This window comes from Lygodium microphyllum, chromosome 6 (genome assembly GCF_053477565.2).
Source record: "Lygodium microphyllum isolate KBCC chromosome 6, Lygodium_microphyllum_v1.1.10, whole genome shotgun sequence".
NCBI classification, from domain to species: Eukaryota; Viridiplantae; Streptophyta; class Polypodiopsida; order Schizaeales; family Lygodiaceae; genus Lygodium; species Lygodium microphyllum.
In genome coordinates, this window is record NC_141140.1 from 6137839 (window position 1) to 6164708 (window position 26870).

The window sequence follows — 26870 nt, forward strand, 5'->3', positions numbered from 1 at the left end:
GATGATTATTCATCCTCTTGCAAGATAACTTACGTAAGAGTCTGCCAATCTCACTCCGAGGAATTTGCCATTCCCTTGTGATCAAATCACAAGATCATGTGACTCTACAACTTGATGCACAAGTGTCACATCAATTATGGGACTATTTACCCATCGAATGGAGTCACGAAATAATTTGTTCCTGATGGCATTAGGCCGATTTGTAAGTCCTAGGGTTTCGAGTTTCATCTTTTTAGCGAGAGATTCTTAGAAAAACCCTAGATTACTTCTCGCAAGTATGTCCTACTGTCCCTACATTCCGTGAATGTGGGCAAGTATTTAGGGTATAGGAGTTTCGGTTTTTAGCAATACGTGCGACTAGGTAAATGTCTTCACTGGGCTAACCCTAGTCAGTTCGTTGGGATACGTTGCATTGAATGAACCCTTTTCTAAACAAGTACTCCGCAGTTTTAGGTGTTTAGGTTTATGCCAATTCAACCTATCTATTCATGAAGATAATTACGCTATAATTTTCATAACCACATGACTTATTGTCTATGCGTAAGTTGATTTTCAAATCCTAACTTTTCGGTTTAAGACCAAGCATAGGTTAGGTTATAGCCTAATTCCAATTAATCATTCTATAACATGCAAACAAGATTCATGCTAAAATATGCAGTCTTTTACTACTTTCATTTCGGAATGAATTTTTCGTATGCAGAACTTACACACCCTTCCTGTTAAATTAAGTTCTTAGACCACTTGCCTAATTAAATCTTCTTCATGTAGTCCTAGCAATTTCCTACGATTGCTAATAACTTTCTTTAAGAATGTTTCCAAAAAAGATATTCAATAATGCAATATGTGGTTTATTCCTTTCATGCTTAATCGGAGTGTACTTTCATAATTCTGTTTTGTAAATGTGGACACGCTGATTAAGATACGCCTCACAATCTTGAACAACACGACCTTCTTCATTTTCTATTTTGTCTATGTTACAACAAACAATTTGTTTTTGTTATCATTCTTTTCTTTTCTTAGATTGTTATCCTCTCCTTCCATCTTTCTCTTTCTCTATGACCTAGCATATAGTATCATAGAACACTAGTATTTAGTACCTAGTACTCAGTACCTAGCACATAATATCATAGCATCTTAGTATCTAGCACCTAGTACTCTAGTATCATAGTGCCAAGTACCCAGTACTATGATACTATGTAGCAGGTGCTAGGGTATCCTCTCTTTCTCTCTTTCTCACCCTAGTTTTAATGATTTTTATCTCTTTTTCTCTCTCCTCTCTCTCTCTCTCATATTTCTTTTTCTCTCTCCTCTTTAGCTCATTTCCTTTTCACTCTCATTTTCGTTTCTCTCTTTCTCCCTCCCTCATTTCCTCTCCCTCTCTCACCCTCACCCTCTCTTTCTCTCTTTCTCTATTAGGTTTAATGATTTTTTCTCTTCTTCTCTCTCCTCTCCCTCTCTCATTTCCCTTTCTCTCTTTCTCCCCCTCTCTCATTTCCTCTCCCTCCCTCACCCTAACCCTCTCTTTCTCTCTTTCCCTATTAGGTTTAATGATTTTCTCTTTTTCTCTCTCCTCTCTCTCATTTCCTTTTCTCTCTCCTCTTCCTCTCTCATTTCCCTTTCTCTCTTTCTCTCCCTCTCTCATTTCCTGTCCCTCCCTCACCCTGACCCTCTCTTTCTCTCTTTCTCTATTAGATTTAATTATTTTTTTCTCTTTCCCTCTCTCCTCTCCCTCTCTCATTTTTTTCTCTCTCCTCTCCCTCTCTCATTTCCTCTCCCTCCCTCACCCTAACCCTCTCTTTCCCTATTACATTTAATGATTTTTTCTCTTTTTCTCTCTCCTCTCTCTTTCATTTCTTTTTCTCTCCTCTCCCTCTTTCATTTCCCTTTCTCTCTTTCTCTCCCTCTCTCATTTCCTATCCCTCCCTCACCCTGACTCTCTCTTTCTCTCTTTCTCCATTGGATTTAATGATTTTTTTTCTCTTTTTCTCTCTCCTCTCCCTCTCTCATTTTGTTCTCTCTCCTCTCCCTCTCTCATTTCACTTTCTTTCTTTCTCTTCCTCTCTCATTTCCTCTCCCTCCCTCATCATGACCTTCTCATTCTCTCTTTTCCCATTAGGTTTAATGATATTTCTCTCTCCTCTCTCTCTCATTCCTTTTTCTCTCTCTCCTCTCCCTCTCTCATTTCCCTTTCTTTCTTTCTCTCCCTCTCTCATTTCCTCTCCCTCCCTCACCCTAACCTTCTCTTTCTCTCTTTTCCCATTAGGGTGAGGGAGGGAGAGGAAATGAGAGAGGGGGAGAAAGAGAGAAAGGGAAATGAGAGAGGGAGAGGAGAGAGAAGAAGAGAAAAAATCATTAAACCTAATAGAGAAAGAGAGAAAGAGAGGGTGAGGGTGAGAGAGGGAGAGGAAATGAGGGAGGGAGAAAGAGAGAAACGAAAATGAGAGTGAAAAGGAAATGAGCTAAAGAGGAGAGAGAAAAAGAAATATGAGAGAGAGAGAGAGGAGAGAGAAAAAGAGATAAAAATCATTAAAACTAGGGTGAGAAAGAGAGAAAGAGAGGATACCCTAGCACCTGCTACATAGTATCATAGTACTGGGTACTTGGCACTATGATACTAGAGTACTAGGTGCTAGATACTAAGATGCTATGATATTATGTGCTAGGTACTGAGTACTAGGTACTAAATACTAGTGTTCTATGATACTATATGCTAGGTCATAGAGAAAGAGAAAGATGGAAGGAGAGGATAACAATCTAAGAAAAGAAAAGAATGATAACAAAAACAAATTGTTTGTTGTAACATAGACAAAATAGAAAATGAAGAAGGTCGTGTTGTTCAAGATTGTGAGGCGTATCTTAATCAGCGTGTCCCATGTCCTTGCTCTCAATGCAAGCTGACAATTAGAGGAAAACGCCGATTTTCTATAGAACACGTATGACGATTTGGCGAGTTTCAATCTGAGATCATTGATCAGGCGATTGCAGATTTTTAGCAAACAGTAATTTGAAGTTAATATCAATCATGCATTGTACTCGCAAGCTAATTGAATACCATATACAATAAGATTGGGTCTCGCTGGTAAATTTTCTATCCAGGGAGGTGATGTCTCATCCCAAGGAGGAGTGTACCCTTTGCGGCCAATTAGAAGAGTACGTGGGCGTGCGATGGATGGAGTGCAGGAGCCAATCCACCACTTGCAAGGCCAGTCTATACCGTTAATGCTAGAGGAGATTGGCAACCTTCTAGACCTACCTATAATCCTAGAGCCTGAGATGGAGGCAATGATCGATGCATTGATTCCCATGGATGTCGAGACTTCTGATCCGCTTAGAGAGAAAGCATCCATACCATTATATGATGGGTGCCGAGTATCTCGGCTGAAGACACTGCTTGCACTCTTAAGTGTGTAAGCAAAATACGGGTGGAGCGATACGAGTGTGACCGAGTTGTTTAGGTACCTTGTACATACGCATCGTTGATTTTTTTTCGACACTATTATGACAAATATTTGTGCTTTTTCAAGGTGTTTATAAATTTTTTCAGGTTATTGAAATATCATATATTACCACCTGCAAATACCATGTCTGAGTCTCATGATGATGCACGACATGTTTTACGAAAGCTTGGCATGGACTACAATAACATTCATGCATGTATCAACGATTGCATATTGTGGAGACATGTCCAAAGTGTGGTACTCATAGGTATTGAAAGGACTTGCAAGGACAAACCATCCCTAAAAAAGTTCTCAGACACTTTCCGCTTATCCCTCGCATAAACCACATGTTTCGTACCTCCGGCATGGTGAGCTTGACAACGTGGCATGCGCAGAATAGGTCCACGAATGGAGTTCAATGAATATCAGCGGATTCACACGCATAGAGCCACATTGACTCTACCTTCCCAGGCTTTGCCCAAGAGCCAAGGAATCTTCGGCTTGGTCTTGCAATGGATGGCGTGAACCCATTCGGTCTGCACTCAACTTCTTACAGTGTGTGGCCTATAGTCCTTGTCAACTACAATATCCCTCCATGGATTTCTACAAAGAAAGGACATCTCATCCTTAGCTTACTTGTCCCCGGCCGCTACAAAGTCAAAAATATGGACGTGTATCTTCGTCTATTAGTCGATGAGCTTAAGATTTTGCGAGAGGAGGGGGTCACCGTGCAAGATATGAGCAAGCACGATGGTCGGCGGTCAGCCAATATTCGAGCCATTCTCATGTGGATGATGCATGACTTTCCGGGATTCGGAGAGTGCTCAGGTAAACAGGCCTCCGTTCTTGTTGGTAATATCTATATTTTATCTCGTTGAAGCAAGTATTCACTGGGTTGTGGTGTTGGAACATATTTGGTTACCTCTAGTTATCATGCATGTCCATTGTGCGGGACACAGTTAGACTCCCGAAGGTCACGAACCATGAAGAAGATGGTATATCAAGGACACACTGCATTCTTGCCAGAGGATCATGAACTCAAGGAAGGTTTCCTTGGACGACCTCCAACACGTATAAACGCCACAAGCTGGTACGAGCTGAAAATGGTCCACGCGGAATCACATCCAAATGGAATGTGGTGGTTCTTAGTTTTCTACGAGTTGCCATATTGGACCCACTTATAGGTCAACCACTTGTTGGATCCCATGCATATTTTTAAGAATATGGGCAGCTTGCTATGGGACCACATCACAGGAAAGAGAGACACTATAGGGGCATGAATGGATTTGAAGGAGGTAGGTAAGATGGAGGCGCTTTGGGCCGCAGTCGAGTGTGCTGATGGTTGCGTGCAGCTTCCTCTCACTCCTTGGGTTTTGTCCACTAAAGAAGAGCGCATTGTGAAGCAAGTAATCAAGTCTATCCGCACTCCGACGGGTATGATGCGTTCTCTTAGGTCCATATTTTCTAAAGACGACCAATTATCAGGGCTAAAATCCCATGACTAGCATAAGATATATCAGGTTTGTATTACGAATGGATTGTAATTGGCGTGTGCATTTTGCTATTTGGAGTGTAGCCATTATTCATAATGCTTTCTCATTTGTGGCAGTTTGTACTACTGATCGCGATCGCAGGATGTCTTACTCCAGAAATACGCAGGGCCATTTATAGGTTGTCGACTTTGGTGCAATGGATCTCAAAGAACGAGATTAAGACGTCCTCTATTGAATTCCTGAGGCGGGGAGCAGTGGAGACGGTCTTTCTCCTTGAGAAATACCTGCCCACCAGCATGTTCACGATACAAGTCCACCTTCTTGTGCATCTTGCTTCATGAAAACCCTTAAAGGCTTTGTGCAACAACGAGCTCGGCCAGAGGGTAGCATGGCTAAAGGTTGGTTGGTGTCTAAGGCGCTAGTGCATATTTCATAATGGCTACCAACGGTGGATCCAGACAATGAAATGCTATGGTTGCTGAAGAACGATGATAGACTGATTGGAGATATGGTGGTTGGAAATGGGGTAGAAAAAAGAATGGATGCCTCAATGGAGGAGAAGGTGAATCACTTTTGTATGTTGCACCATGCCTCTATGGAGACGTGGCTCACCAAGTACCAAATCGCTAGGCAAGATCGAGAGGAAGCGCGAGCTGAATTCCGATGTAGGATGCGTCATCGACCAATTCGATATCCCAAAGGCATGGAGGAGATGCCGCGGTTCATTCAACGCGATGGCTATATGGAGCTTTGACCGCAGTGTCTCGGGAAGGGACAGAGGTCTCAAAGGAGGAGTGGGAATTCTCGAGGGGATGTAGTCCAAAGGTGACGAGGGGTTCAGAATCTGTCGTATCTAAATTTTATATGCGACATCTTATTTGAGTGTTTCAATGTACAGTACAAAATATATAGTGCAGCGTGGTCATGCGGACGGCATTTTCGCGTGGAGCGTATTGACAAAATGCGCTCCACAATGGACTATGGTATCATGGCAAGGTTCGAGCAAGAGAGTCGCAACAAGGAATGGATCCAAACACAGTTGTGGATGAGATGGAGTACTTTGGGAACTTGCAAAGTATTGTAAGGGTGGATTACCGTAGCTTCTCCATGATACTATTCGATGTGCAGTGGTTCAAAGTGGTACTTGGAGGAGCTAGAGCAATAGTTCGACGAGGTCCATCTAGATTTCTTGAAATAGATTCCGAAAAAAAATGGACGAATTTGCGTGACACCTTTGTGTTGCCGGCTCATTGTGAACAGTTGCATGGACTCATTTGTTTGCTAATTGTATTACGACATGGTTTATGTCACAATGGTTTGAACTCTCTTGTATGTGTTTGTGAACATGTAATCTTCTATCCAAACCCCCGACAACCTTGACGGTGGTATGTTATACCTTCAACTCCCCGAAGTGTGAGAGTATATTATCAAAGCGATGTTTCAAGCATAGATGAAGATAATATGCAAATAAAGAGGTTGATATTGCAAGGGGTGGAGGCCGTCAAAAAGCTTGGAGCCAGCATCGGCTAATAATGATGGAAATACAGGAGTCCAAGAAATCTTTGAGAACGAGGTGGACTCATTCTTTTGTGGTGACATGTCTATCAACCTTCAAGTGTATGTGGAGTTGTATCAAGAGATTAACATGGGACCATAGGATACTTCATACTTGGAGCATCCACTTACTCAATTCGTTGACCAATCGCTTATAAGGGTACATAAGATATGCATTTTAAGTGAGATTTTTTTTAAATGATTTATATTATTCTGCTTTATATGATTTAAATTGATTATTCTAACATCATTTTTTGTCTGTACAAAGCCAAATACATCATTGTGGCCCCACAGACTACCTAACCAAATGGGCAGAGGTGAGAGCAACACGAAAGAACGATGCTCGAATGACTGCCAAGTTCTTGTAGGAGTAGGTGATCTCATGATTTGACTGCCCCATCAAACTAGTCAGTGACTAGGACACACACTTTATCAATGAAGTGATAGCGCACCTCCTATCCACCTTCCTAATTATCCATGGGAAATCCACTCCATACTACCCTCAAGCAAACAACCAGGCAGAGTCAAAGAATAAGATTCTTGTCAATGTCTTAACCAAGGTAGTCTCTGCCTCGCACACTGCCTCACGTAGCGCGACTGGGATAACAAGCTGATGGCAGCCTTGTGGGCTTACTGCACAGCTTATAAAACAACTATCGGCCAGACCCCCTTTAGGTTGACCTACAGAACCGAAGCAATTCTCCTTGAGAATCGCACTTCAGGAAGGATGGGAAGGAAAGGAGGCAGGGACATAATGCCTAATTGAACTCGAATGCCTCTCGGAGACTCCCTTCTAGCCACTTATGTGCTCATATGTGAGAAGGCATGACGCAGGAGTTGGTTTGACAAGCACGTCAAGCAACGTGACTTTGAATAGGGAGACTTAGTGCTCATATACTTAGTTAAGGGGCATAAGCCAAAAATGAAATTTAGGGGTCTTGGATCTTTCAAAGTTCGTGTAATCAGCCGATGGGCAACATTGAGCTCGAGACTCTAGACTCTGAGGGAATAGGCTTCTTCAATGGCAGTCATATCAAGAAGTACTATCCTCCCATGCATCCTTTACATGAGCCACTGGAACTGCCCGTCAAAGTGCGGGTAGCCACAATCACGGAAGTTGATGAGGAGGATGAGGAAGCCATAGAGCCCGCATACGTACACATCACGGTCACTGCCAAGAAAACATGCGCCTTCAATGCCTTGATCAATGAGGGAGCAGACTTCAATGCCTTGACTCACAATCATTGGACCCAACTTGACAAACCACCATTACAACCCACTAATGCCAAATTAAGCCCATATGGGGGCCGCTCATACACACTTCTCGGCAAGTGTAGGGCCGCCGTTTCTATTGACTCTGAGACTGTACCAATGATCTTCTACGTGCTGACAGATGCCAAAGAAGCAAGCACGGAGTCGCTGCTAGGGTGAACCTTCAAAAATCAAACTCCTTGTAACGTTGACTATGAGTTGCAGCGCATCCACCTCGCCATAGGCAACATTCGCATTGTTACAGCTTTCAACAAGGGCTGCACGACCTCATCACAATTCGCAAGGCTATCAATAGAAGTATTAGCAGCCAAATCAAAGGAGAAGGGTAGTGCTCGACCACTACCCACCAACTCTCAAGAACCGTTGCTCATGGCAGCAAAAGCTAAGGTCCAACAGCCTAGGTTTCAATGGAAGCCTAAACAACCGCAACCGTTGCCTAGGAGTCGATGCACACATCCTTATAAGACTCGAAGCTCTAAATCTAGGAAACCAAGGCGTAGCCCAGAAATCGGAGCATGATCAAGTAAAGGTGGGTCCCTAAAGCCCTCTTGCACGTACAAGGCTACTATGAGGGGAATGCTTGGATATGGATCCGCTCAACCACGCACATGCCCAAGAGAGTCAAACAAGCCTATTGACCCAAATGACAGACATCGTCACATGAGCCATCACCCGCTAGAGCCAATCCGACTACAATGATCCATTCTGAAGGCAGTAGTCCATCGGATGTAGCTGCTACTTCCCCAACCCTAATCCAAGAGGTCCAAATGCGATCTCAAGAACAACCGCAACCGCAACTGTTCATTGTCAAAGGCTCTAGTTCTATCAAACCCCAACCACCAGCACGTCTTAAACCCTCCTATGAGCGAAAATCATTTTTGACACTGGCCTCAGATCTAGCTGAAGATAGGGGGGATGACATGGTTGATTGCATTAGACGACTAGATGTCACTTTCAGAGAGCTAGCTCTGAGCTACAATCTATTGGACTTAGGCTTGTTGCGCGAACCTTTTGCAATCGAAGTTTGTACGATGCCTTGTTCTTGGGAGACGTTTGAACTTGCCTTCGCAAAAACAGCTAACTCCGTGTTGAATCGCTCAACAGCGAGATCTCTAAAGAGCAAGCCCTCAAATAGTGTCTCATCACGTCATATGATCAACGAACCACTTCTGCCATCACCAACCAAGAAATTGTAGAAATATCAAAACTTGCTGCTACTGAATCCCCGTTCTTGAGGCACTGGTACACTCTTAGGTTGCAATGGGAAGTTGAAGGGTGCCAAGTCATGACAAACGCTGAGCAGCAACGTGCAATCAAAACAGCGGAGTACGATCCCACTTACGTCACGCCACCCTCGTATAGAGTGTTAACCACTCTTCGTGGCCAACCCCTGGAAGAGTAAATCAAAGGACACCCTTATCTTAATTTCCTATTGAGTGAGAAAGAGCTACATATTGCTAGTCGCGTCGCTTCCGGTGACTTTCTAACAGCTTAGTTAGAATACAACCCCAATTTCTATAGTTGGTTCCTATGCTCGTAACTTATAGACCCATTGCAAAATGCCCCTGACCTCCTAACCTTGAAACCTAGGAAGGTTTCTTCTCGAGCTAGAAGGGGAGGGGGGTGAGATGAAATGCATAAACATGTAAAAAACGGGCGAGGTAGGAAAAATGGCACGAGAACTTTGAAATAAAGGGAAAAAAGTTAAATTCTGAAGGGAAGATTCTACATTGGATGGGATTTTAATGCTTTCATTCAATAAACATATAGAGTCTTTCTTTCTAATATGACTTTTCCAAGGAATTATTAATTTGGAAGCACTAATGGAAACTTGGGATCATGACATGAATAAAAGATATCACAACAAGACCACGCCCACTGACTTCTGTTCACGGAGGAGGAAAGAACGCAATACCGCATCACCCTTCAAAGCCGCGCCTACAGCAAGTTCTGAACCTTGAGAAATCCCATGATATTTGGACTACACAAATAAAGGATTGTTGCCACTATATGAGCAGGAATATACTTGATGTTGTGCATATAGATGTTTTGGAGCCTACACAAAACATATCTCTTAGTGTTAGCAAATAATTTGTCACATTTATAATTGATGATTGTTCAAGAAAGCTATGGTTATATTTCATAAAGAAAAAAAGTGATGTATTTAAGAACCTCAAAACTTCCAAGGCTATTATTAAAACAAAGACATGCTTGAAAGTAAAGTATTTGAGATTATATGGAAAGGGAGAGTATCTCTCTAATGAGTTGAGTGACTTTTTAAGGTCGCATGGGATAAAGAGACAACTTACTTACAAGTATATCCCATAGCAAAATGGGATTGCAAAAACAAAAAATGGACATATTGTAAAAGTTGCAGGGGTATTGATGGCCAAAAAGAATTGGTCAATATTTTTATTTTGAAGTTGTTCATATTTCTATCTATATTATGAATAGAACTCCCACACTTATAGTGGGTGGAATGATCCTCGAAGAATGCTTTGCGCGTAAGAAGTTCAATGTGTCAAACTTAAAAGTGTTTGGTTTTATTACATATATTGATATGCCAAATGAGCTATAAAGGAAAGTTGATTAAAAGACTAAAAAATGTAGTTTTATTGGATACTCTTTAGAGCAAAAGGGTATCATTGTTACAACCCTATCACAGGTGAGTTGGAAGTAAGCAAATATGTTATTTTTTATGAGATGACAAATTGGTATGCATCTAGTGGTGGTGCATTGGATGATAGTCGGGATTGTGATAGTTATATGGAGAAACAAAAGCAAGAATCACAATCTCTTAGTGGACCAAAAACATAGTCTCATATTACATCTATAGTTAGCCCTTGGTCTAGAAGCTTAAGGAGAGACTAAGGAATAGCCCCACATCTTTAAGTATATCTACAAGTAGTGCAAGTAAAGAGAAAGGGAAGAAGAAAGTGGTGAATGATAATGATACATCTACAGTTAGTCATTTGAGATTTGATGGAGATTCCAGTTGTTCAAAGAGTTGGGATGATAAGCTTGGTGTTTCTTCAGTTTGGACACTAGGTGTACAAACATCACATGGTAATGTAAAGGCTCTACTAAGTGATCTAGTGGTATGTAGGTGTAGCAGGATCGAATTCCCTCTTTAAAATATTTAGTTTTGAAGGTTATATAGCTCACCATTATGCTTATATGATAAAGGTGATTGAGGATGTTGAGCCCAATTCTTTTGACAATGTTGTTGGTCATGATCATTGGAATGCAACGATAGATGAGGAGATGGTTGCATTAGAAACTAATAAGACTTGGACTCGCATACCATACTAGAAACACAAGACACTCATAGGTCAAAATACGATGTTTGAATGTAGTTTCCATGTAGAAAACTCTCTGCTTTGCACTAGATTTGAGTTTGAATTAACTATAGAGAAATGCCTCCATGTAGAAAACTCTCTGCTTTGCACTAGATTTGAGTTTGAATTAACTATAGAGAAATGCCTCAAATAGCTTGAAAGTGCTCAAAGAGATAATTATTTGAAGCTATAGCAGGCATCCACAAACATGTAATTGTTGCTCCCAGTCTCTTCCATGCTTGTCAAACAATCTTGACACAGTCAGTGGGAAACTTCTACAACAAGCTTTTGCAAGAATTAAGCCCTGATCTTCATTCTCTTGGCTGAAAACCCTAAAATACAGCAAGGCAACCATAGCAATAGATCTACAAGCTTTAATTTCTTCAATATTTGGTTCTTCTAGGCCTCTAAGGTTTCACTACTACCATTTGCGAGCAAGATTGGCTTCACGATTGATGACATTTCAAATATTTTAGCACATTGAGCCTCTGGAATCCATAATCACCATTGCCCTTCACACTAGGTACCACTTCTCGTGTGTTGGATTCCTTAATAAATTGAGGATCAATTTTTATCATCATCAATAGGTCCATCTCCATTGTCCTCAACAATACGGGCTAGACATGTGCCAGAGTCATGCAAAGAAGTAGTGAGATGTAGATTAGGGCACAATCACCATCTTCATGTCCCTCTCTTTCATGATTGAACATCTCCAAGGTGTGCAAACTAAGAGGCCTTGAAGAATGTATTATTGGTGTTGATCCCGCATCCACCTATTGGTCATGTCTCCACCTTCGATTTCTCAATGCCATGGACACACATTGCTAGCAATCTGTGACGCCTTGAAGCACACATTAAGGGCACATTGCTTGCAATTTGAGAGACCTTGGGCATGTTTATCTCCTACAATCTTAGAGATAGGTAGATAGATTAAAATGTGATTGCAAAAGGACTACTGATCCTAGGGTTTTAATATAGGGTAATCTTGCTTAAGGCTTCTACTTGCCTTCTATTGATGGATGCTTTGGGCTATCAAAAGATTGTTTGTAATCCAAGAGGGTGTGTACAATGTATGAATTCTTTTACAAAGTAATACAGTGAGTATTTCTCGGTGTCTCCATTCTTCCTTCCATCTTGTCTATCCTCTTGAACCGTTGTGGTTTGTGGGTTTGACATATATCCCCCTTAACAATGTGTCAATATATGCACTAGTATTTGCATAGTTATATATGTTATATATACACTGGTAGTTCCAACGATCATATCGACAGCTTATACCGACCCATATTTCGATGGCAAGGCTTGATATTTTGAAACACATTGGCATATATCTTTGTCTTATTTCTAATTGGTGTACCCTCCATGTTGTAGTGGACTACATGCATCGAATTGTGCCCACAACGTGTAGCTATCATCCTCAAAGTCCCATGTCAAGCTCATATGAATTGTCACTTTTCAATAGAGATATATTGAGACAATGTTAAGCCATTGCTCTTTGAAACAAGAGATTCAATCTATAAGGGTAAGGATGCGCAAATAGTTGTAAAACACTACCATTTCAAAACCATGGCTTCCTTGGCTACATAAAGAGAATTGTAATCCAAATTAAGTATTGAAAAGTTCTAGTTGTCACCTTGGGAGCCCCATATCAAGCCATACATATCAGATTCCAATTTCAATGTTGTGAACCAGTTACAAACCAATAGTCCTTCAACATTGCTCAAGGCAAGGGCATGTAAATTACTTATTCAAAGTGCAGAGTCTCTAGATTTTGTCATGCGCACTAGGTAGTTTAGGGAGTTCACCATTGCATGAGATTGTTGACGGCCAGATTGAAGCTTCCAATTACTTAGAGTGAAAACACGTCCACCAAAAATTTTGTTCACCTATTGTGGCTAAGGTCCAAGGTTGGGCTTCACTCATTAGGAAATTATTGTGTTCCCGTAAGAACTAACGATCCCGGTTGAAGCAGTGTGTGAATCTAGTTTACTTGAGCGCTAACTCGAACGTATATTAGTTCCACATGAGTATAACGTTTAACTGAATGACTCGAGGGTGTAGGCTACGTTGGCGTGGAAGCGTGGCGGGTGGGAGCTCTCCAGCAGCTAGACTTGTAGTGTCGGAGTGCGTCGACATCAAAAAGAGGGAGTCTGATTGTGCACGGTTGACAGGCAATCTCATGGAAACGTCATAGCGAAGGGGCAAGTATACAGTCGATCACGTAAATGTGTGCATGTAAAGAGTCACACTACGGAAAAACAGCTCATCAAAGCGTCTGCAAGGAGTGAGAAAACTTATGTCCCAGCCTTGTTTGGAGTCAGAAGCTTTGGCGTGGAAAGAACGAAAGACGGGTTATCATTTTGTGATCATCGGGCAAGGTAACAGTGAGCGGTAAAGACAAGAGGATGAGAAAGCTTGTAGGCGGGGAGTACTCGCCCGTGCGAGGAAAGTTATATATATATGTAGGCGGGTCTCTGATGGGTATGCAATCAGCGTCGTGTGATTTGTATCAATCACCCAATCCCTCATTCCTTAGCTAGTCCTTTGCACCTTCCACGGGATCCAGTAGTATTTGGTAGACAATATTATAATTGTATCCACAGCACTACTTGATGTGGATGATGACGATAATGAGCAGCCGGAGAAATGCAGGGATGAAGTCGAGACTGATCTGCAGCAGCAGCCACCTGGTCTTGATAGCTGTAATACTACTGTGCCCCTGCAACAATAACTATATGAGCGTGGTAGTGCAGGCCTCCGATCCGGATCCACTTCAGGACTACTGCGTGGCGGACCTGTCGCAGCAGCTCAACGTGAACGGGTATCCGTGCAAGGAGGCAGCCAAGGCGACGGAGGAGGACTTCATCTTCCACGGCCTAACCCAGGCTGCGGCCAATGTGACCGAGAGCCCGGTGCTGGCAGTGGCCACGTTTGGGCTTGTGGAGCAGTTTCCGGGCCTGAACACACTAGGGCTGTCGGTAGCGCGCCTGGACTTTGCGCCGGGCGGGGTGATCGTGCCCCACACGCACCCCAGGGCCAGCGAGATCATCTTCGTGCTGTCTGGCAACCTCTACTGCGCCTTCGTGGACACCTCTAACAAGCTCTTCGCCAAGGTCCTCAGCCCAGGCGACGTCATGATCTTCCCACGCGGCCTCCTGCACTTCCAGCTCAACGTCGGCTCTGGCGCCGCCCACGCTGTCGTGGCCCTCAACAGCCAACAGCCGGGCTTCCAACTGGTAGCCAGCTCCCTCTTCACGCCCAACATCCCCAATGCCGTCCTCCGCAAGACCTTCTTCCTCGACGACACCACCCTTGACTCCATCAAGGCCACCTTCCAGCTGGGCATTCAAGATGTAACATACAGCTCGGAGCTCTGATCGTAATCGCCTGATATCTTGTGCACTAATGGCTCTCCGTATAGGTATTACAATAATCAGCAACGCCAGCTTAGCTTTGTGTTCCGCACAGACGTCTCAAAAATCCGCCTGCCTGAATGAAGCTTCATGTATGTACCCTTATTGTCCTCAAGTAAATTGGAAGTCTCCCGTGCCATATATCCGATTATGTACCCTTATTGTCCTCAAATCCAGGAGCTTCATGTATGTACCCTTATTGTCCTCAAGTAAATTGGAAGTCTCCCGTGCCATATATCCGATTATTATGTTCGCCCCCAAGCCAGACTTTGAACGGGCATGGAGCTCACCGAAATATTGGTTGTATAGTTACTATCAAGGCTAGGCCAAACTTGGCATATAGTGTGCCAATCATTGGATTTTAGTCATATTATTTGGTCATCTTTAAAAAATGTGAGTTTGAGAGACCATATTGTACCCTTCAGCATATAGATAGACTTGATAATTTGCTTCATCATGTACTCCACGTTAGTGGATAGAACCCAAGGAGCATGAGATAATCAAAGCTCATCTATGGCTAAAGTGTCTCCATCTTGCCTACCTTCTTCAAACCCATCCATGCCCTATAGTGTCTCTCTTTCCTATGCTATAATCCCACAGAAAGCTCCCAACATTCTTGAAAATGATTAGTATAATATGTAATTGTAGAAAGTTGAGGAGGTTTTTACTACTAGAACCCTTTACAATTTTGACAAGCTATACACTATTGCCATGATTAGTAAACAACCCAAACCTTTTGAGGAGAGCTAGAAAATGGATTGTTGAGATTGAGGAATTTAAATATAAATTTCAAGTTAAAGATTCAACTTGAGCTACAATAGTAGATCTTTTGACTTATAGGGGCAATTGATTCTTGCTAAAAAGAAAATTTGGAGATAAAGAAGTGAAACCAAAGATTGAATACTCGTTTTTTATGTACTTCAATGGACCATATCGAAAATTACATCAAGCATCATCAAAAGAGATTTTAGTTTATGTTCCACTTGATAAGTTGATAAGTAAAGAAATTGTTGAACTTGAGGCAACTAGTAACAATGAAGCTGAATATGCAACATTGCAAGGAACTATCTTACTTTGTCAAAGGATAGGAATTCAAAGATTGAGGATTAGAGGACATGCTCTACTTTTAGTAAAATAGATTCTCGGAGTCTAAAAAATCAAGAATCCTAAACTTAAAAGGATTGTGTAATAGAATTTGAAGAGATTTAAATCTATTTGAGGCTTGGAGTTTGAAATACATACCCAAGAAAGAGAATTAGAAAGCTCATAATGCAGCCCAAGAAGCAATGTGTCAAGTAGTCGCTATTAAACTAGATTTTTCTTTGTATAGAGCAAGAGAAACCTTTGAATTGGAAGAATAATTTCTCTTAACTAGTAGAGTACCATCGAATGTTCCCAAAGACAAAAAATATAGGTTTTTGAGAAGAATTGGAAGGTATTAATTAGTAAATGATATTCTTTAAGCCAAGGGAGTGGATTTGATTTTGAGAATAGTACCTTGGAAGGAGGAAATATATCATATTCTTGAAAATAATCATGTGGGAGTATGTGGAGGACATTATTCCTACAAAATAACTCTTCAAAAAATTTTAACTACAGGACATATGTGGTCAAATGTGCGTAACGATGTCAATCTCTAGTGTAGATCATGTCATGAATGCGAGAGAATGAGTAAGACAATATTAAAACCAAAAACAAGAAAAACAATTCTTGCTTATGATATTTTGAAAAATGAAGAATAGATGCAATCGATCCATTGTCACATACATCAAGAGAAAACATATACATTTTGACTACATGTACAATTGATTACCTTTTTCATTAGGGCAGAAGCTCTTTGAATTGGCCCCTCTTTTGGGACATTATACATGCACTTTAGGGTTTTCAAATCATGTGCTCGATACCATTCTACTTTGAATCTTCCAAATCCTTCCACGTCCAAAATTCTTATATTCCTTTACTCACTAATGATTTGGGGTACATTTGTATTTGGAAAATCTAATGCAAGGTTTCAAATTTCTTAGACATAACCTAGAATACACACATATTATAAGCATGTGACCCAACAACCGTATTAGTATAAGTAAACTTTCAATTTAAAATATATTGATCATCTCAAAGAACCCCAGAGAGAATATATTGTTCTTGGACTGGACACTGAACCATTTTGGATTGTACTTTGAAATTGTTGCATCAAGTGCCCTATTCATCAGGGTGATGGTGGCCCGTTCTAGCTTTTTATCCCTCACAATTTGATACTCATCGAGCTAGAGTACAACTTTCATGAGACCATTACATTCATTTGGAGTCACCTCAAATAATTGAACAAAGTATGGATGTAGGGCCTTCAAGTTGTAAAATATATTGTTGTATTTGTTCTAAACCATCGTCTCCCCTAGTGTTAAATGATAGGCATCTTCAATATGAAATCTAGATCCTTGATCATTCATTTATTTTCACATTCTTTTGAGTGATATTGGATTTGGAAATATTGATTTTTGTAGCTTAGATTTCTTCATCTTCCTGCAAAGAGATGTGTAAATAGTTGTGTATCCCCTGCTAGATATATCTACCTCATCCAAAAAAAATTGCATATCACTTGAGCTAAGTGGACTCCCCCTCAGGAAAATCACAATCCCCTATCCTGCAAGATTTCAATACATTGGATCCTTCAAGATTTCTTTGATAGCTTCCTTATTTAGAAGCATTTTAAAGTGTTCAATTGATGTCTCCATGCTTGAAGTTGTCTCTTCATTAGGTTGTAAAGTATCCTTCTATTCATAATAATAAATGTTTAGTTATCATAAATTATTTTACAAATACTTTATGAGATGGAGAAAAAAGTAACAAAGAACTTACTTACTTCACTGCATGTATTCTTTCAAATTTCCATGTCTTAATATTTCAAAGTTTATTGCATCATTTGTGAACCCCCAATATTCTTTCATTAAGCCTCAATTGATCTCTCTATTTCTCTAGCTCTAAAATAGTCTCTTTGTTCTGTAGTAATTTATGCTTACATTGCTCTAATGTTTTCCTCAAAGAGGCATTCTCCTTGTCTAACAAATCTCTTTGTAACTTATGTACATTGCTAATGGCATCCAAATGTTGAGTATATCCTAAGAGGCTATTATAACCATTTCCAATGAAGCTTACTAAGGATATAATATCCATGAAGGGAGGCACCAAGTTATGCAAAGGATCTTTTGGATATAGTTTCCCATAAGTCCATAGATCTATATTCCTCTTTCCTTGCAACCTCTTGTGATTTTCCCTAGCATCGTGTCTCTAATAGATATCACAACATGTAACATATGTAAAAGTATCCTGGAAGATCGTTGGCTACCAACAACTAGCATGCAAAGTTTTTTCAGGAGTAAACCATTGAGAAAAATTATCCACACATGCTGAATCATGGCATTTCTCTAAAATGAATGGTATCTCATCAAGCACTACACACAATGATATACCTCATACACTCCCCTTCTGTACAACACACTTGCTATAATGGAAAAGCAAAGTGCTTGTTTCTTAATATTTCTCTTCTTAGATTCAAAAGGAGAATCTGCAGGGTTGCTTGTGGATAGATTATCATTAATTAATGCACTAGGAGATTGAGGGTGTATCAGTCTTGCATAGATCCTCGTAGTCACTAATATCAACCCACTTTTTCTAAGGGTCAACAAAATCTACTAAAAAATTCAATAATAGCCTACACTTTTAGTGGCTTACTTTGAATTTCATAGCCAAACTCCTAAAAAGAGACTAGTCATTTAGCTAGGTGGTTAGGGGTTGAATCTTGTTCATCAATAATCATAGACCCTCTACCTTGGTGAAAAACACCACTTTCTCATAAAGAATGTAATGTCTAAAGTTCTTGCTGGTGAACACCGTCGCCAAACACACTTTTCTAAATAACTATATTAGCACTTTGAAACCCATAAATTTTGGCTTGCAAAAGTGCTTGGATGATACACCTATGCCTCCTAAATTTGGTATAGGCAACAATTGATACCATGCCTTCTTGTAGCTATAAAGGTATAAAAAACTTCACCCATATTTTGAGCTTTTAGCATTGGAATTTTGGATAATTATAGCTTAACACCCTCAAAAACCATTGCATAGTGTTCAATGCATTCGAAAACATGGTTGTGCGCCAAGAGATCAACCAATGCATTAATGAGCTGACGATAATATTCCAAATATGAAACAAAGCTCTGAACCTCCCTAGGACTTGTGGGTGGGCTCATGGCCACAATTACTGCTACTTTCTCAAGATTAGTGGCAATGCCAATTGCACTCACATTATGGCAAAGCTATAATCTATAGGATACCCTAAATACATACTTTTGAGGATTTAATGCTATGCAATACTCATAACAACACTCAAAACATTTACGTAGAAGGATGAGTTGCCTATCATGGGTTATGATAGCCACTCTCAAATCATCTATAAAATCCTTAAAATTTTTAGGGGAGATATTGATAAAGGTCTTATCAATCATTGTTTGGCAAGACCTTGGAGCATTACATAGACTTTGACATGGTACACAGAGGTACCAAAGACTGTATTGAACATTACTTTTAATTGATCCTCTTCAACTACGGCCATTTGATTATAGCCCACAAAGAATACATATTTTGCACACTCATCATCAAATAGTATAGTAGCGAGTTTGATTAGATGGGGATTATCACTACAACAAAAAGGCCTCTTAGACACACTTTTAGATGCGATTTTTGAATATAGAGATGATCTTACGGGCGTGTCTACCCGCCCGTCTATTTGTGCGTCTACAAACTCGTGTCTATAGTCGCATGTATGGAGAAATTTACACGCAGAAATAGACGCGTAATAGACGCGTATATACACGTGTGAATACAAGCGCATAAAAAAACCAAAATTTTTATTTATTTAATTTCTTTTGTGCTTCTACCAGCGCGTCTACATGGAAAATTAGACGGGCATATAGACACGCCCATAGACGCGCTTTTACAAGCGCCCATAGACGCAAATGCAAAACAAAAAATCTCCCTTTTTTAAAAAAGATATTTAATTTATTTTTTAAAATTTGAATTATGTAGCGCGTGTATGAGCGTGTGTACTCTGCATTTTAGACGCGCTTATAAACGCGCATTTTTTGCAATTTAGACGCGTAGATAGACTCCCATACATCAAATTGTGCATTTGGGAAAAAGACAATGGATCTGAAAGCATGAGAACTGAAAACAAAAGTCCTTGTATTCATTATAGATAAAAAGCATTTACATGGGGAGTTTATGTGCTTGCGACCTAAAGCGTGGCCGCAAGCAGTAGGCTCAAAGATGGATAATAGATATATAAGAAAACAAGGCCATAGAGGAGGTATGGTGCTCCTCTACGAATCTGAAGAAGAAACATATTCGCTAGCACCACCATGGCTACTACGGTCGCTATTCCCCTCCTCGCTATGCTCCACATCGGGGTTCGCCTACACACACAAAAGATCAAGGTTGCTTACGTACACATGGTGGAGAGAAAGTTATAATTAGCTATACTTTTAATAGGAAAGTAAGAAAAACATACCTCCTCTGGCTGTCGAATCCTCATAGCCCGGTTGTATTGGTCCTCAGTGATGAGACTCTTCACTTTTTCTTTTGCTTTCTTCTTGGCTTTCTTCCACTCTATGCAGTGGCATATAGGTGGTTGGCTATAGGCTCCACGCCCCTCCTCCTGTCTCTGCAGTGAGTCCATGGCGCGTGTCATGAGGTGGGATCTTTTGTTGTGAAACAAATCCCTCACTTTTGAATTTCCTTACTAGTTTGTGTGATGATTCCAATATGATTATGGGAAAAGTCTTTTAAAAAGGCAAGGTTTAGTTTTCTCTCTTTCATTATGTTCTCAAAACAATGGATTTAGTTCATTGTATTGAACTATATATATAGTTATTTCACCAAAATAGAGAAGGAAATAGAATCTAACTTATCACAATTTGTAATCTATCGAATACACTTGAGATATAATATCTCACTAGTACCCAAATGTTGTAAACATTTGATTTGTGACATTTCTTTTTTGTTCTAAGTTTTTCTTGTTGTAAGAGAGGGATGACAAGATTATGACAAGATAGTATATGCCTTTCAAACCCATGTGATGGGGAGCAATGCAAGACTTTTGACAGTAAACTCTCTTTGTAATAGTACCTCTAGAGTGAGACACCTTGTGATCGTGATTGGTAGTATGATCTATGAAAAATTTAATGTATTACAAACTATAGATATATACAAAATAATGAAATACTTATTGTACAGCCAATCATTGGATTTTAGTCATATTATTTGGTCATCTTTAAAAAATGTGAATCTGAGAGACCATATTGTACCCTTCGGCATATATATAGACATGCTAATTTGCTTCATCATGTACTTCTATTTAGTGGATAGGACCCAAGGAGCATGAGATAATCAAAGTTCATCTATGGCCAAAGTGTCTCCATCTTGCCTACCTTCTTTAAATCCATCCATGCCCTTGAGTGTCTCTCTTTCCTATGTTATGGTCCCACAGAAAGCTCCCAACATTCTTGAATATGATTAGTATAATATGTACTTGCAGAATGTTTAGGAGGTTTTTACTACTAAAACCCTTTACAATTTTGACAAGCTATACACTATTGCCATGATTAGTAAGTAACCCAAACCTTTTGAGGAGAGTTATAAAATGGATTTTTGAGATTGATGAATTTAAAAATAAATTTCAAGTTAAGGATCATTTTTGAAATCCAATGCAAGGTTTCAAAATTCTTAGACATAACCTAGAATACACACATATTATAAGCATGTGACCCAACAACCGTATTAGTATAATTAAACTTTCAATTTAAAATATATTGATCATCTCAAAGAACCCCAGAGAGAATATATTGTTCTTGGACTGGACACTGAACCATTTTGGATTGTACTTTGAAATTGTTGGATCAAGTGCCCTATTCATCAGGGTGATGGTGACCCATTCTAGCTTTCTATCCCTCACAATTTGGTACTCATCAAGCTTGAGTACAAATTTCACGAGACCACTACATTCATTGGAGTCACCTCAAATAATTGAACAAAGTATGGATGTAGGGCCTTCAAGTTGTAAAATATATTTTTGTATTTGTTGTAAACCATAGTTTCCCCTAGTGTTAAATGATAGGCATCTTCAATATTAAATGGAGATCCTAGGAGTTGTAGAACTTGATCATTCACTTATTTTCACATTCTTTTGAGTGATATTGGATTTGGAAATATTATTTTTTATAGCTTAGATTTCTTCATCTTCCTGTAAAGAGATTTGTAAATAGTTGTGTATCCCCTACTAGATATATCTACCTCATCCAACAAAGTTTGCATATCACTTGAGCTAAGTGGACTCCGCCTCAGGAAAATCTCAATCCCCTATCCTGCAAGATTTCAATACATTGGATCCTTCAAGATTTCTTTGATAGCTTCCTTATTTAGAAGCATTTTAAAGTGTTCAATTGATGCCTCCATGCTTGAAGTCGTTTCTTCATTAGGTTGTAGAGTATCTCTCTATTCATAATAATAAATGTTTAGTTATCATAAATTATTTTACAAATACTTTATGAGATGGAGAGAAAAGTAACAAAGAACTTACTTACTTCAGTGCATGTATTCTTTCAAAGTTCCAGGTCTTAATATTTCAAAGTTTATTGCATCATTTGTGAACCCCCAATATTCTTTCATTAAGCCTCAATTGATCTCTCTATTTCTCTAGCTCTAAAATAGTCTTTTTGTTCTGTAGTAATTTATGCTTACATTGCTCTAATGTTTTCCTCAAAGAGGCATTCTCCTTGTCTAACAAATCTCTTTGTAACTTATGTACATTGCTAATGGCATCCAAATGTTGAGTATATCCTAAGAGGCTATTATAGCTATTTCCAATGAAGCTTACTAAGGATATAATATCCATGAAGGGAGGCACCAAGTTATGCAAAGGATCTTTTGGATATAGTTTCCCATAAGTCCATAGATCTATATTCCTCTTTCCTTGCAACCTCTTGTGATTTTCCCTAGCATCGTGTCTCTAATAGATATCACAACATGTAACATATGTAAAAGTATCATGGAAGATCGTTGGATACCAATAACTAGCATGCAAAGCTTTTTCAGGAGTAAACCATTGAGAAAAATGATCTGCACATGCTGAATCCTGGCATTTCTCTAAAATGAATGGTCATTAGGCACTATACACAATGATATACCTCATACACTCCCCTTCTGTACAAGACACTTGCTATAATGGAAAAGCAAAGTGCTTATTTCTTAATCTTGCTCTTCTTAGATTCAAAAGGAGAATCTGCAAGGTTGCTTGTGGATAGATTATCAGTAATTAATGAATACCACTACGAGATTGAGGGTGCATCAATCTTGCATAGATCTTCGTAGTCACTAATATCAGCCCACTTTTTCTAAGGCTCAACAAAATCTACTAAAAATTCAATAACAGCCTACACTTTTAGTGGCTTACTTTGAATTTCATAGCCAAACTCCTAAAAATAGATTAGTCATTTAGCTAGGTGGTTAGGGGTTGAAGCTTGTTCATCAATAATCATAGACCCTCTACCTTGGTGAAAAACACCACCTTCTCATAAAGAATGTAATGTCTAAATTCCTTGCTGGTGAACATTGTCGCCAAATACACTTTTCTAAATAACTATATTAGCACTTTGAAACCCGTAATTTTTGGCTTGCAAAAGCACTTGGATGATACACCTGTGTCTCCTAAATTTGGTATAGGCAACAATTGATACCATGCCTTCTTGTAGCTATAAAGATATAAAAAACCTCACCCCTATTTTGAGCTTTTAGCATTGGAATTTTGGATAATTATAGCTTAACATCCTCAAAAACCATTGCAGAGTGTTCAATCCATTCGAAAACATGGTTGTGTGTGAAGAGATCAACCAATGCATTAATGAGCTGACAATAATATTTCAGATATGAAACAAAGCTCTGAACCTCCCTAGGACTTGTGGGTGGGCTCATGGCAACAATTATTGCTACTTTCTCAAGATTAATGGCAATGCCAATTGCACTCACATTATGGCCAAGATATAATATGTAGGATATCCTAAATACATACTTTTGAGGATCTAATGCTATGCAATACTCATAACAACACTCAAAACATTTACGTAGAAGCATGAGTTGCCTATCATGGGTTGTGACAGCCACTCTCAAATCGTCTATAAAATCCTTAAACTTTTTAGTGGAGATATTGGTAAAGGTCTTATCAATCATTCTTTGGCAAGACCTTGGAGCATTACATAGACTTTGACATGGTACACAGAGGTACCAAAGACTGTATTGAACATCACTTTTAATTGATCCTCCTCAACTATGGCCATTTGATTATAGCCCACAAAGAATCCATAAAGGAGTGCATTTCTTGCCCTACTAAGTGATCTTAAATTTCTTAAATAAAGGGAAAAGGATAGTAGTCCTTTATTGTCAGCTTCTTCAGCACTTTCAAATCTACACATACACGATTTGGATTGTTCTTATTTTCCTTATCACAACTGGTGAACACCATTCAATATGTTTCATAGGAATGATTAGACCTACCTTTCTTAACTACATGAAGTCCTAAAAAAGAGGCCCTCTCAACTCAAAAGGAATTCATCTAATCTTCTATCTTACTACCTTACTGCCTTCTTTCAATGGGATTGTATGCACGACAATAGTAGGGAGAATCCTCTTCAACTCATCATACCTTCATGCAAATATATCTCTAAACTCCTGTAGGTGCAATACATATTTTGCACACTCATCATCAAATAGTATAGTACCGAGTCTGATTAGATGGGGATTATTAGGAATCCTAAGAATCTCCCACTCTATTACATCAACATTGCATATTTGATATTTTGCCCCCATAAGCTCATTTAAGCACACTTGATAGAATTCCTTTGTTGTGGAACCCCCATTAGACTCACTAGAGCTCAAAGTTCAAGCAATAGAGGTTCCATCAAGTGCATCCCATTTTGAAGTTGGAGTGGTGTCCTTTCATTTAGTGGTGCGTGTTCAGGGTAAACATGCAAAATCATTCTCCTTGATGCATGCCCAAAGATCAATTGACTAGTTGGGATGCCTACCAAAAAATTAAAGTGTAATATCCACAATCCTCCTACCAACAAATCATAGCTTGGTCTCCTAGGAAATCGGATAACACAGAAATCACGAACACACTCAATATGCGTTATTGTTACATGTACTTCAGAGACTATTCCTTCTCGCTATCTTAAACTATCGTCAGCCTTTTTTAGTATAGTTGTGACTTCCTTTTGAATGGGTAAACGAAGCCTCTCTAGTAAGTCCATAATCACAATGTTTAGATAGAGACAAGCTCAGGTCTACCACAACATTTTCTAACAAGATGCCATCAACATATGCCTGAACTTTAGGGTAGTGCTTCTCCACATGTTCCTACAATTCACTACCCACTCGCTTTGTACTAGAAATTTCTAAAACATAATATATTTTTGTGATTTTCTTGAATTCATTGCAAACTTTAGGTGACAATTGTATTATTTGTAGCAAGCTCACATCTAGTTTGACTCCATATAGAACATTTGCTAGATCCAACTCATGCAAGTTTGCAATAGCATTTTTTTCTTGCCACACCATCCTCTTTTGGCTTTCTAATAGCCTTAACAACGTCCTTCACTTTTGACTTAAACTTGCTCTTAGCCACCCACTCCTCCAAAATAACTTCAGATTTAAGAGGACCCATCTCGGTGTTGACATTTGCAACCTTCTTATAAATCGTGATAGACTTAGAGTTAGATTTGCTTATGCTAGGGTTATCATTCTGAATCTGTTTCATTTTCTATCCCTTGGTGACCACTCTTAAATTGTTAGAGGCTACATTTCCATCAAAGTGAAGTCCCTCTACTAGACTAACCCCACTTGGCACTTCCTCTAAGGTGGCTTCTCCCTTTTGCAATATTTTCTTAGGGTCCTCCCCTCAATGATTTACATCATTTGATCAATGATTCATGTATTGGTCATATGTCCTAACTTCTCACATATATCACTCTTCTAATGAGGGAGAATATGTGGGAGAGGTACTGAATACCACACCACTTACAACTAAATCTTGATGGACCACCCTCTTCAGGGTCTAGACTTCCTATTAAGTTTTACTACTTCTTTAGAATGTTTATATCTATGGATATTTGTCCATATCATTTAGTTAACATGTTAGTATAATGTTTCATCATGTCCTTTACTTTACCAAGAACATTTTATGTACTAGACTCATAAACATAATCATCCCCTTGACATCTCAATGGCTTAACCACCTAGTTAGGTATTCCGGGCTAATTAGCTAGCCTTACATTGGGATTTATCATTTGGCTTCTCCTATTTAATGAGCTTATGTGGTTAGCCATTGGCATGGCAACATTAGGGGGAGCTCGCACCATATTTACATTTTGCATAATGTCTCCTGATCTTGCATTAGGATTTGTTGTGGACTTATCTAAGCTTAACCACCACTAGTTGTAGGTAATGACAAATTATTGTTAGGACCTATACTTGAATAGAAATTTTCCCTCGATGCATGGGATACTTTTATTTGTGACTTTATCTCCTCTACTCGAGCAATTGCAATATCTATATTAGCAAAAGGAACACTACTGAGTTACACTTGGATATTCCACTACAACAAAAAGGGTTCATAGACGCGCTTGTGGACGCAATATTTCAATTGTGAAAAAAAAAGTCAGTCGCATTTATTAACGCGTCTATTTGCACGTTTACAAAATCACGTCTAAAAGTGCGCTTATAATCAGAGTTACACGCACACTTAGATGCACCTATAGATGCGCGTATAAACGCGCTACGTAAATATATAATCATATTTATAAAAAAGTGGACATATTCATATTGTGCATCTATACAAGCGTGTATCTACGCGTCTAAAATCGCGTTTACTCTGAAAGTTTTTGACGAGAATAGATGCGCATTTATCCTGCAATTTAGATGTGCTGATAGACATGCAAAACAGAGGTATGAAAAAAAAAACAGAGAGCATGTGGCTTTGCAAGCCACATGCCTTTTGGTTTTTTCCCCCCCATCAACATCAAATTGTATGCTTAGGGAAAATAGAGAAAGATTATTTCGAAGATTGGATACTGAAAACAAAACAATGTATGTAGCACACAAAATTTCATATATATAGATGAAACGTTTTTACATTATCAGTTCTAATGCTTGTGACGTCATGGTCGCAAGCACTAGCTAAAAGTAATACATATCAAAAATGAAAATTACAAGCCAAGGGGAGGCATGCATGCATGGGGCTCCTCTATATCTCCTCAG

At 39.4% G+C, this 26870-nt stretch overlaps 1 pseudogene; it reads left to right on the top strand.

Annotated features, from left to right (window-relative positions):
* Positions 1-13717: 13717 nt before the first annotated feature.
* Positions 13718-14655, top strand: LOC148034271 (germin-like protein 1-1 pseudogene; annotated as a pseudogene).
* Positions 14656-26870: the final 12215 nt, after the last annotated feature.